At 39.1% G+C, this 13,178-nt stretch overlaps 1 pseudogene; it reads left to right on the top strand.

Moving 5' to 3' along the window:
* Positions 1–3,824: 3,824 nt before the first annotated feature.
* Positions 3,825–4,741, top strand: LOC147828197 (olfactory receptor 2M3-like; annotated as a pseudogene).
* Positions 4,742–13,178: the final 8,437 nt, after the last annotated feature.

Here is a 13,178-nt window from a genome sequence, read left to right as displayed (position 1 = left end):
CTGCTGTCAAAATAGACAACATGGCCCACAGTGTGCAGATCAAAGTCAATTAGTGTCAGCAAGCCAGTAGCAGACCCTTGAGATTCAGGCTGATTTCTGGTTGCAAGGCCCAAGTTGAGTTCCCTGAACTCCTGTAGGGTTGAACTCTGCAAGGTTTTACTGCAAGTTCCAGCTGCCCTACCCTTGAAGATTCTCCAGGTTCAGATGGGAGGCTGTGATTCTGCCCACTTAACTACAGTGGTCTGGTGTGCCTTTATTGCAAAGATTCTCTTCACTTTTTCAGTGGGATTCAATTTTCATCAAGGAGCTTGAGAGAGACACTCTTTCTGTTGTTCACTTCTGCTGTAACTTCTGGAGCTCAGGACAATGGCCTTTATTAGCCCCTGTGCCTCTGCTTTCTGGATCCATGTACAGGTGCAACCAGGAGGGCACAGTCAGTGGGTGGAGGCCTTCGGGGGGTGCTGCCCATACCCATGTGGCTCCATTCCTCACCAGACCACTCCTGGCTGGGAGGTGTGGGTCAGTTTTTATTTAAGGCTTAAAGTTCCTCAGTCCAAGCTCTCCTTCACTTGTGGGTTTGTGTTGAAAAGTCTGCTGTGATTCTGATGGGCTTCCCTTTGTATGTGATTTGTTTCTTTTCTCTAACTGCTTGTAGCATTTTGTTCTTCTGTTGGGTTTCCAGGATCTTGATTATTATATGTCTAGGTGTAAATTTTTTTTGATCATGGCTAGTTGGAGTCCTATATGCCTCCCTCTTCTGTATGTCAAATTCTTTCACTCTGGGAAGGTTTTTGTCATTAATTCTGTGAACAGGTTTTTTTATGTCATTTGTACTGTCTCCTGATTTTTCATGGATTCCTATCAGTCTTATATTATTCTTCTTTGCATCATCTAAGAGGTGTTGGATTGATTTCTCATGGTCCCTTACTCTTTTTAAGGGATCTCTCTTTTCATGGTCACTGACTACAATCCTGTCTTCCATAACTGATATTATGTATTCACATTCACTCATTCTGTTGCAAATGCTTTCAATAGAGGTTTTTATTCTCCTGGATATCTGTTTGAATCTGTTTCATTGTTTCCATTTGTTTCCTATCCTGGGAAATCATGATTTCTATCATGGACCTGAGATCATATTTTTTTTATCAGTTTCTCTTCTAGAGTTCTAATCATGTCTTTCATTCTGCTCACCATCGCTGTGAGTCTTATCTGGGAAATTACTTCTGTTTTGACTTTTTCTACAGCTTCATACTTCTGGTTTGTTATTTACTGTGCCATCAGTGCAAAGTGTCCAGATGTTCGATTATCAGACTTTTCCACATCCCTTCCACCAGAATTTGCCTTTGGTGAGCTGGTAGGCTGATTTTGTGCCTTGCTTAGGTGTCTTCTAATTTCTATTTTTGTTTTTGGTACTGTTTTTGGTTAAACTCCTGGGTTGATACTACAAAAATTGCTTATCATAAGTATTTTTGTTGCTTGTATTTAGAATCTTTATGCAGTGATTGTTTCTCAGAAGTGTCTTCCAAATATATCTGGTCATTAGGTTTTGAGTCTCTAGTGACACTTTCTAATCTTGTTTTCAGTATACCGGGAAGGATAACTGGTTAGATCAGTCACAACACCTTAGCCCAAATGATACAATCGGCAACAACAATAGCATTGAGCACAGTTTAGAAAATTACAACTTGTTCTAGTTATTCACCTATCACTTTTAACCATGTGAATTAAATCAAAATTGAGGACCAGCCCAAAATATATTTATAGTGAATATACTCTTTAATATAGCAATTTTACCGTTCAGAATGAGGACACTGGATGAATTGAGGAGGAAGGGATAGATAGGTAGAATAGGAAAAGGTTAAAAATGAGGCCAGAGGGCACAGGAAGATCACACAAACTCTAGGAAACTGTTGAAGAGAAGAAGAAAACACAGAACCAAAGAACAAATACAAGAGCAGAACACCCTAACAGCAATATGGAGGCTAGAAAATATATTCACTTTCATTTAAAACTAATGAGAATTGAAAAAATGAAAAAGAGAGAAAAAGAAAAAAAGAAATTCAAATTAGGATGGGAACAGGAATAAAAAGGGAGAGAATGAAGAACAAAGTGGGACAGAGAGTGAGAGAGAAAGAGAAAGAAGAGAAAAAAGGAACAAATTTTGAAAAGAGAAAAAAATAGATACAAATTAGAAAAATTATTAAAAATAAGAGAAAAATGACATTGAAAATAAAACTGAAGGGTCTCCTTCAGGGTATGTCTCTACTGTCACAATAGACAGCATGGGCAGGAGCGTGCAGATCTAAGTCAATTAGTCTCCTCAAGCCAGTAGCTGTCCCCTGAGTTTCAGGCTGATTTCTTGCTGTAAGGCTTTGAGATCTCTGACCTCCTGCTGGGTTGAGCTCTGCAAGGTTCTACTGCAGGCTCCAGCTGCCCTTCCCCTAAAGATAGTCCAGGTTCTGATGGGAGGTGGTGATCCCTCCAACTTAACCAACTATGGCGGTCTTGTGTGTCTTTATTGCAGAGATTTTGTTCACTTTTCCAGTGGGCTTCAGTTTTCATCTAGGGGCCTCAGAGAGGCCCTTTCTGTTGTTCCCTTCTGCTCTATCTTCTGGAGCTCAGAACAATGGCCTTTCTGACCCACTGCCCCTCTGCTGTGTGGATCCAAGTGCTGACATTGCCTAGTGGCCAGTGGATCCAAGTGCTGACATTGCCTAGTGGCCAGAGATGGGGGGTGTGTTGGCACCCATGCAGCTCTGCTCCTCCATTCCTCTGCACCGAAGGGACACCTATGCTCCTCTGATGCCTCCCTCACAATTCTGGTGGGGAGATATCTGAAGCAACTTGTCCTGGGTTTTGCTACTTCTGAGGCTCTGGAAAGAAGAATATATTCTGTGTCCTACAGCTTCCTGTCATGTCTCCATGTTGTGGTGTTTCTCAATTTAGTTGCCTCATTCCAATGCCGGCCACCTTACCCCAGGGTAATTTGTCAGTTAGTGTTCCCTTTCTCACAGGACATTTTCCTTTGAGGATATCAGTCATTTTAGCCTTATTCCAGTATGAAACTCACCTAATTAAACACACGTTTGTGACTCTATTTCCAAATAAACACACATGATGAGGTTCTCAGGAGGTTATTATTTCAGCACAACTTTTGGGGGAAGATAATAATGTGAATGTCTATAATGAGCTACTGAGAAAAGGGTCCAGGTTTTAGATTTACATAACTGCAATATTAAATAAATACATAATTTTTCTCATTGAACCATTTACTCTGTGGAACATTGAATGTAAATTAAAGCCAAACACTCTGAGCTGTAAAATAATAAACCGAGATTTTGTCATAACTAGTGATAAAAGTACATTTTTGCCCTGTGACAAGCACAAATCTAACTTTTGACTTCTATTATTGGGCCAACCAAATGCTGACCAAAGCTAATTTTATTCATTAACAGATGTACAAAGGATGTTATACTTACTCTTTGCCTGAGGAACATATGGTTATTGCAAAAACTCTATCCAAAAAATAATATTACATATTGTCATTCTATATTTTCATCTGAGAAAATGGATGCTCAGAGGTGGTATTTAGAACAATTTCCAAAATTTCCTAACTGAGAAACTTTTGAGTACATTGTTTCATTTTGAATTTTTGCTTATTAAGCTTTGAGTCCCTTAATTCTGGTTTTATTGCATTGATCACTGACCTAGAGAAATTTCTAGAATCATATATATTGTAAGACACTGGGTAAAGGTTTAACAAATGAATAAACTGATTTCATGTTTTGTGGTACTAGATAAAGTGTATGTTTACAATGTTTATAATGGCTTAGGAGAATCAGACCTTCAACTCTGACTTCATCCTGCTGCGAATCTTCGATCATAGCCCCTTCCACACCATCCTCTTCACCCTGGTCCTAGCCATCTTCACAGTGACCTGCATGGGGAACACAGCCATGGTCAAACTCATCTGCCTGGATGCCTGGCTGCACACTCCCACATAGTTCCTCCTCAGCCAGCTCTCCCTCATGGATCTGATGCTCATCTCCACCACTGTCCCCAAGATGGCAGTCAACTTCCTGTCTGGCAGCCAGGCCATTTCAATGGCTGATTGTGCCACACAAATATTTTCCTATTCATCACTGATTGGAGCTGAGTGTTTCCTGATGGCTGTTATGGCTATGACTGCTACATTGCTATTTGCCATCCTCTGAGATACACCAATCTCATGAGTCCCAAAATTTTAGGAGATATGACTGTTTCCTCCTGGATCCTGGGCTCTAATCATGGAATAATTGATCTTGTAGCTACATTTTCCTGCCCTTATTGTGGGCCCTGGGAAATAGCCCACTTTTTCTTTTACTTCCCTTCCTTGCACATCTGCTCATGCAATGACACATCCACATTTGAAGAGATTCTTTTTATTTGTTTTATAGTGGTGATTGGTTTGCCCATAGCAATCATCATTGCTTCCTACACTTATGTTATTCTGGCTGTCATCTGCATGGGATCTGGCGAGGGTCTCCACAAAGCTTTTGCCACCTGCTCCTCCCACTTGATGGTGGTGGGCATGTACTATGGAACAGTAATGTTCATGTACATCTGGCCTGTATCTGACTGGTCCCCAACCCAGGACAAGTCAGTGTCTGTCTTCTACACCATCCTCACACCCATGCTGAGTCCCCTCATCTACAGCCTGCACAACAAAGTCAACAGAGCCTTTATGAAGGTGTTGAGGTAGGCAAGGATTGAGAATGTGTTGTCTAATTATCTCTTTGCTTTGCCCTGTATTACATTCTTTTTTTTGACACTAGGGATGGAACTCGGGTCCTTGTGCTTTCAAGGCAGGTGGTGGAAACACTGAACTAAATCCCTGGGTACATTCTTTTTAATACTCCTTTATTTTTTTACATTCAACCCTAAACACAATACTCATTGTGCACATTTTTTGTAATAAAAAATTTGTAGGCAAGTATATAATACTTTCATATTATTTTAGGTTTGGAATGCCATCCATATGGTGTTGGATTTACAGGAATAGTGAATGTGAGAGTTATGGGGTCATGTAAACTTTCATCCAGATTTTAGAAGAAAGTCTGGGAGGCCAAACAGCATGCTCCTGAGAGGATAGCATGTGAAGCTATGAAAAACAAGAGAAAAATGAAGTGGAGAGACCAGGAAATCAGAAATGGCAAAAGCATGAATCAGCAGTTTAGAGGACCCCAATAAGTGAATGAGTGAAGCCAACATGGGTGGGGCTGCCCTCATCTTACTTAGTTCATCTCTCACCACAACTTGCCCAGGTGCTAGTGAAGGAGCTATAGGATGTAATATTTGCCCTGCTGTGTTTGGCTCTTGCTTTGGTCTGCTTCTTTTCTATTCTTCTATTTCTCCCTTTTGGAACTGGAATGTTTACACTGCACCATGGTATGCCAGGAGCATTTAACTTTCATTTTGATTTTGACAGGGGCTCACAGGTAATATTTTGTCTTGATTCTCAGATGAGACTTTGGACTTGGTCTTTTTAACAGTGATGTAACTATTAAAATTTTGGCAACTTCAAGAAAGACTAAACACATTCTGCATAAAGAGATAGCCATGAGTCTTTTGAGGGCCAGGGCTGGAATGTCATGGCTCAGATCAAAATGTCCCCCATGTGTTCAGAGTTTGGGCCTTTGGAAGATGCTTGTTGACTCCAGAGCTGATAGTGCTGCTACCAAGAGACACCTAGTCAGAGAAGCTGTCTATTGTTGTCATGACCTGAAAGGGTGAAACTCTTTACTTGGCTACTACTCCTTTTTTCCTCTGGCTCCCTGTTGCCTCAATGCTATCAATTTCTCTCCATGGTAGGCCTTTCCACCATGTGTAGTTTCTACCTTGGAGCCAGCCAACCATGGGCTATGTCCATGGATCAAAATCATCTTGTTCTCCTTTAGGTTGCATGTGTTTTGCATTTCATCCCAGTGATAAAAAAGCAACTTTTCAAATTAATTAAAATTATTAGTAAGGAAAGTTATTTGAGACACTACTTAAATCTTTACTATCCATGCCAAACAGAAGACAAGCTTCTGTCTTTTTACGCAGTCTGGGCAATTCCCACCATGCAGCCGATTTCCATTATTCAGGGAAGTCTTTCTCAACCTCTCATGTGAACTCACTCCTACTTTGAATCAAGTATTACCAATAATTTAAAATCTTCCTGCATCATTTGTTTATATTTATGTCATACATGAACTATATATCTGTATTGAACCTGGATTAGAGGGCATATATTTTGGTGTTTCTAAAGCTACTGAGAAGAATGAAAATTATTATAAAATGTTATTTATAGAAACAATTATGACCACTTTGCTTTTCATGTCAAGCAATCTCTCTGTACTTTAGTGTTTTGAATAGATTTAGGCCATTGCTGCAGCCTGGACAGTGGAACCAAAGACACCAGGAAAGAGGACTTCCTTAACTGCCACAGAAAGTGGCAAGGACAATAGAGTAAGTGTGTTTCAGGTGAGACAGTGTGTATTTTTTCATAGTATTTATTTTTCCTATCAGTATTCACCATACTTTCAGATCATGCCTTGTAAGTCTGTAAGGTGCAGAACCCTACACTACTGGGGTCCCCTCGGGCTCCTCTCCCCTCACCTGTATCCCTACCAGGGCTCATACCCTATCCTTGTGCTACACTGCTCTGCACTTAGTGCTGAGCTTCTCTTCCTCCCACTCTTCTCCCTTTGAAAATCTCTGGGGATCCTCAGGTCTCTGTCTCTGCATTGTACAAGTCAAGCTTTCCCCACTGTCCCCAGCTCAGTTTGAAACTACACTTGGGTTTTGCTCTAACTTTTGCAGAACAAGCAGGTACTGGCACCTAACGCTACTGTCATGACTTGATCCATACATGATTCACAACATAAAATATTAATTAAACAGAATACATTCACCAAAGTATGAAAATAATCATTATTTAAAAGTTTTGCAATATTCTGAGAAATTGCTTTATTCGAGGCCAAAAAAATTTGCCAACATTTAAACATTTTGCTACATGGAAGTTGTATTTATTGAAAAATTACATCAAAAGTTAAAAAAATAGAATATCACAGATAATGAAGGTGACAGTGTTGGAGCAAAGCAGAACAGCTCATTGCTATATCCAAGTGTTGCAGCTCAGTGTCATAACCAAGTGCCATAGCTCTGAAGGACAGCCAAATCTTACAGTCAGTGTTACAGCTCTGGGTCACAGCTCTGGCAATTTGAAAACTGTAGAATCTAAAGGTTACTCAAAGAGGTGGAGAAAAACCTTTATTATGCTGGCAGGCTGAGAGGAGTTCATACTCCAAAGTTTGAGTGCTAGATCAGAAATGACAGCCTCCTTTTTTTTTTTTTTTTTGTACCGGGGATTGAACTCGGGCCCTTCTGCTTGTGCAGCAGGCAGCAAAAACACTGAGCTAAATCCCCAGCCCCAAGAGCCTCCTTTTATAGAGATGCACAAGGTAGGCAAGTATGCTCACTGAAGCTGAGGGGCAGAGTTACAGAAGATTCTTCCAAGGGGAAAGAGCTTAACAGATTATTTCTGAAAGGTCACACAGTCACAAAAAATTTTGATGCTTTGGGCCGGAGCAGCTGCCCAGCAGCACAAATGGTTACATTTCTGGAAAAAAGCATTTTGTGGAGAAAAATAACATGGAGGCAAGGCAAGGTCCTCGCTTATTGTGTAGTATTAGTCTATCCGTAGGTGAGTAGGAGGCAGGTGGGTGCATTCACATGCTCTAGGTAAACCAGGAATGTGCTGTATAAGATGCATGCATGGGGCAGAGAATCACTACCAATCTGCCAGCTGTTCTGAGCATCCCTGGCAGGAGCTGTGAACTTCAGTAGAGACTCAGCCAACTCAGAGTGGCTGGACAGGGCTGTGCTGTCCTTCTTGTCTGGTTTTCACTGTTGGCAGAAGAACTTCTTAGTAGAAGGATCCCCTGAAGGCTTGCAGACTGAGAATGAAATGTGAATAATGTGAAAGTGATTCTCTAATAATAAACAGCATTATCCCATGCAATGGAAAGAGCAAGTTTCTCTTTAAAGACACATGATTCCCATTTGGTTACTAGAGATTTGTGGTCTATTTAGAAGTCAGATAGTGTTCACTTGCTTTTTTCTTTTTCAAGTAATTTTTGTGTATTTGAATTCATTTGTGGTTCCATATGAATATTAGGATTGTTTTCTCTGTTTTTGTGAAAAATGTCACTGACAGCTTGGCAGATTCTAGGAGAATTTAATAAAAGCATTTTGTAAATGGATGCAACACTATTTTCAGTGCTCTTTGACATTGAGAGAGATCCATTTTTGGGGGTTCAGATGAAGGAACAGCAGTTGCACTCTAAGCTAATTTTAAAGTCACGTGGATTCTGGCTGGTGATTTCATTGGAAAAAAAAATTCTGTGGAGAATTCAGACTCCAGAGCGCAAGGCTCCATAAGCAAGTCTGAAGCTGTAGAAAGGACTAGGAGTGGCAGCTGTCACTAGAAACCTGGTCCTGTAAGGAACCTTTCATTTGTACATCTGCATATGGACACATACATCTCATTGGTCTGCTTATATATATTTGTACCATCATCATACTGTTCTAATAGAGTTTGGTAAATTACTTAAAGAATTTTTCTACTTATATAATTTATGAGCAAGATAAAATCTGTCCTAAATTTCTCTTAACAAACTGGGCAATGAGTTGTCTTTTTCTATGTAAAATAGTGCCTCTTACATAGACACTGGTGATTGGGGAAAAAACTCCTCCTAAACATGATTTATTTTTAATGCTAAATGAAAAGATGGAATCTGTGAAAAAAACTATATTATTCTTTGGGATGTTACCTCTCTCATAGGATTATTTTACACTGAGTATATTGTCTCACAGTCCATGCACCAAGTCATGTGATTCCCCATATTATGTACTCAAGTCTGGTAAAGAAATGTAATACAGATTCAGTATAAGTTGTTATCACCAAGGTGCTATTATGATACTGTGCAATACTATGAGAGTATAATGTTAATATCCCACTATAAATGTGAAATTATTGATACTAACCCAAGTAGGATATAGTGAACAGAGATAAAATAACAAATTTTCAGAAAGCTTAAAAAAGTGAAATTTCTGTTCACTTCAGATACTCATTTTTGGATTGGGTCTTTATATTTGGGAGATCTGATTTTTCTAAAGATCTTTATATATTCTAGATAGTAGATCTTTGTCTGAAGAAAAGCAGGTGAAAAATTTTTCCCACATTGTGGGCTGTCTCTTCACACTGCTGGTGGTTTCTCTTGCTGTGCAGAAGCTTTTTAATAAGAATACATCCAACTTGTTGATTGTGCTAATTCACGGGCAACTGATGTTTTGTTCATAAAATGTTTTCCTACCCCAATGTCTTCAAGAGTTCTACCTAACCTCTCTTCCAGCAGGTTCAGCATTTCTGTTTTAATATTTAGATCTTTAATCCATTTTGATTTTGGTTTAGTGCATGGTGAGAGATATAGGTCTAGTTTTAATCTTTGGCAATTTGAAACCCAATTTTTTAAGCACCATTTATTAAAGAATCTATCTTCCCTCCAGTGAGGGTGTTTGGCTCCTTTCTTGAATATGAGGTGGCTGAGTGTGTCTGGAGTTGCTTATGCAACTTCTAATCTGTTTCCCAGGTCCTCAGGTCTGTGCCTTTGCCAGTACCATGTGGTTTTTATCACAGTAGTTTGTAGTATAGTTTCAAGTTGGGGGTTGTGATACCCCATGCCATGTTTCCGTTGTCTAGAATTGCTTTTGCTATTCTATTTTGCTTTTGCTATTTTTGTTCCAAATGGATTTTTTAATTGTTTTCTCAAGGGCTGTGAAGTAAGCTGCTGGAATTTCAATTGGGATTGCATTGACTCTGTATAGCAGTTTTGGAAGTATGGCCATTTCCAGTTGATTCTTCATACACAGGAACAAGGGATGTCTTTCCATTTTCTAATTTAGTTTTTAATCTCTCTTTCCAAAGTACTATAGCTAGAAGAGAAGAGGTTTTGATTTCTTTTGCTAGGTTGATTCCTAGGTATTTCAGTTTTTTGGATGCTATTGTGAAAGGAATTCTTTGCCTTATTTCTCTCTTAATGAATCTGTTATTCGCATAGAGGAAAGCTATTGATTTTTATGTGTGGACCTGGTATCCAGCTACTCTACTGAATTTGGTTATTAAGTCTAGAAGATTTTTGGTGGAGTTCTTGGGGTCTTTTATATAGAGTATCATCTCATCTGCAAATAATGAAAATTTGACTTCTTCATTTCCTGACTTTATTCCTTTTCTTTCTCTTGTGTAATTGGTGTGGCTAAAGTTTCCAAATTGTATTGAACAGGAATCGTGATAGTGGATATCCTTGTCTTGTTCCTGATTTTAGTGTGAAGGCTTTCAGTTTTTGATCATTTAGTATGATATTGGCTATTGGTCTTTCATAGATGGTTTTTATCAGTTTGAGGTAGAGACAGTCTATTCCAATTTTTATAGGCTTTATATCATACATGCATGTTGGATTTTGTCAAATGCTTTTTCTGTATCTATTGAGATGATCATATGGTTTTTGTCCCTGGCCTTGTTAATATAATGTATTACATTTATTGATTTACATATGTCAAACCATCCTTGCATCCCTTCGTCAGGGCATGTGATCTTCTTGATGATCCACTGTATTCTGTTTTCCAGTATATTACTGAGGATTTTTGCATCTATTGTTATTAGTGAGGTTGGCCTGTAGTTGTCTTTTTTGGTTGGGTCTTTCTCTGGTTTTGGAATCAAAGTAACACTTGCTTCCAGGAATGAGTTTGGAAGTATTGCTTCACTTTCAATTTCATTAAAGAATTTAAAGAGTAGTGGCAATAGATCTTCTTTAAATGTCTTGGAGAGTTCAACAGTGAAGCCAACAGGGCTCATGCTTTTCTTAGTTGGGAAGTTTTTAATTAAGTTTTGTATTTAATTGATTAATATTGGGTCATTTAGAATTTTTATCTCTTCTTCGTTTAACTTTGGTAATTCATATGTATCTAGCAATCTGTCCATTTCTTATGTGCTTTCCATCTTATTGTCATATAGGTTCTCAAAGTAGGTATTGATGATCCTCTGGATTTCTGGTGCGTCCATTGCAATTCACCCTTTACATTCTTAATTGCATGGATTTTGGTCTTTTCTTTCCTGCTTTTTTAAAAGGTTGGTCAAGGGTTTTTCAATTTTGTTTATTCATTTGAATAACCAACTCTTTGCTTCATTAATCAATTCTCTTAATTGCCGTTGCATTGATTTCTGCTCTGATCTTTATAATTTCCTTCCTTGTATGAGCTTTGGATTTGTACTGCGCTTCATTCTCTAGAAGTTTTAGGTTCAGAACAACATTGTTTATCTGACATCCCTCTGTTTTCCTAATAAGAGTATTCACTGCCATGAATTTCCTTTGTAAGACTGCTTTTATTTTGTCCAATTGATGCTGATTTGTTCTATTGACATTGACATTTAATTGTAGAAACTCTCATTTCTTCTTCTTCTTTTTTTGTTTTTTTTTTTTGTTTGGGCATCGAACAAGGGACCTTGCACTTGCAAGGCATGGGATGGAAACACTGAGCTAAATCCCTGGCCCTGTCTGATTTCTTCTTTATTTTATTTTATTTTATTTTTTTAATTAAATTCTTTTATTGGTACATTGTAGGTATACAACACTATTACATTTCTCATTGGGAATTGTACCTTTACATAATGCATCTTGGTTCTTATTTTTTCCCCATTCCTAGCTCTCCCTTCACACCCTCCACCCTTCCCTATTTACAAAGACTTTATTTCCATTTTTTCCATTTCTCAGCATTTTTCCTTTCCCTTCTTTCCTTTCCCCTGCCCCTCCCACTACCCCTACCCCTTTGGAACTTTTCTTCCTATTTTGCATGATCGATTATTCATTCTAATCAATGGTACATTTTAGGTATACAATATAATGACATTCATCATTGGAAATTTGCACCTTTACATAATCTTTTTTGGTTCTAATTTTTCACCCTTGCCCAGCGCTCCCTTCAACACCTCCATTCCTCCCTATTTACAAAGATTTTGTTCCTATTTTTCCATTTTCTCATATTAATTCCATTCCCTTCTATCCTTTCCCCTAGCCCTCCCACTTCCTTCCACTTTGCCCCTTTTCTTCCTATTTCACATTACTTATTATACATTTAATCCTTATTTACACTTTCAGTTTCTCACACCAGAGAAACTATTCAGTATTTATTCATATGTGTCCTATTTATTTCACTTAAGAGCATTGCCTCAATGGGCATCCACTTAGCTATAAATGTTTCTAATTTCTCATTTTTTATGGCTGAGTAGTACTCCATTTTATTAAAAAATCCACATTTTCTTTATCCAGCCTCCACTTGATGGACATTTGGGCTCTTTCCAAGTTTTAGCTATTACAAACTGTGCTGCTATGAACATGGGTGCACATACATATATCACTGTGATATGATTCTTTTAATTCTTTAGGGAAGATATCCAGCAGTGGAATAGCAGAGTCAAATGGGACTTCCAGTCTTGGTTCTTTGAGGTATCTCCATACTGGTTTCCACAGGGGTTGCAACAGTCTACAATCCCACCAGCAGTGGAGCAGCACTCCTCTTTCCCCACAGCCCCGCCAGCATTTGTTATTGGTTGATTTCATGATAACAGCCATTCTTTCTGGAGTGAAGTGGAATCTCAGTGTTGTTTTCATTTGCATCTCTAGAATGACCAGTTGATAGGTCTCCCACCACCTCAGCAGCTATTATGTATAGTAGCTGCCCTCTTCCTATGGTGCCTTGCCCCTTCCCCTGTGTGACGTCATGCCAAGATGGTTGCTCCCACCAAAGAACAAACCCTTCTTCCCAGCATGCCCCTGTTCCCACCTAGAGAGTAACCTAATACTCACTCACCTCCTACCACCTAGTGACATCACCGGCTCCTGCATTCCCTAGTCACTACCTCAGTCAACCCCACCTCAGCCCCTACAAACCCCACCCCATTCTCTATAAAAGACTCCCCCTGCCCCAGCCATATTGCTTTTGTCTCTCCTTTGTTCAGAGACAGCCCGGCAGATCTATTCCCCTAATAAAGGCTTGTTGTGGCCTGGTCTGGTCTTGGTCTTTGGCCCTTTTACCTGACA

Source organism: Heterocephalus glaber, unplaced genomic scaffold (assembly GCF_053883595.1).
Source record: "Heterocephalus glaber isolate CG9 unplaced genomic scaffold, H.glaber_assembly_v1.0 deba00001235, whole genome shotgun sequence".
NCBI lineage: Eukaryota > Metazoa > Chordata > Mammalia > Rodentia > Bathyergidae > Heterocephalus > Heterocephalus glaber.
The sequence above is the reverse complement of the archived record's forward strand: the minus strand, read 5'-3'. Positions and strand labels throughout refer to the sequence as shown.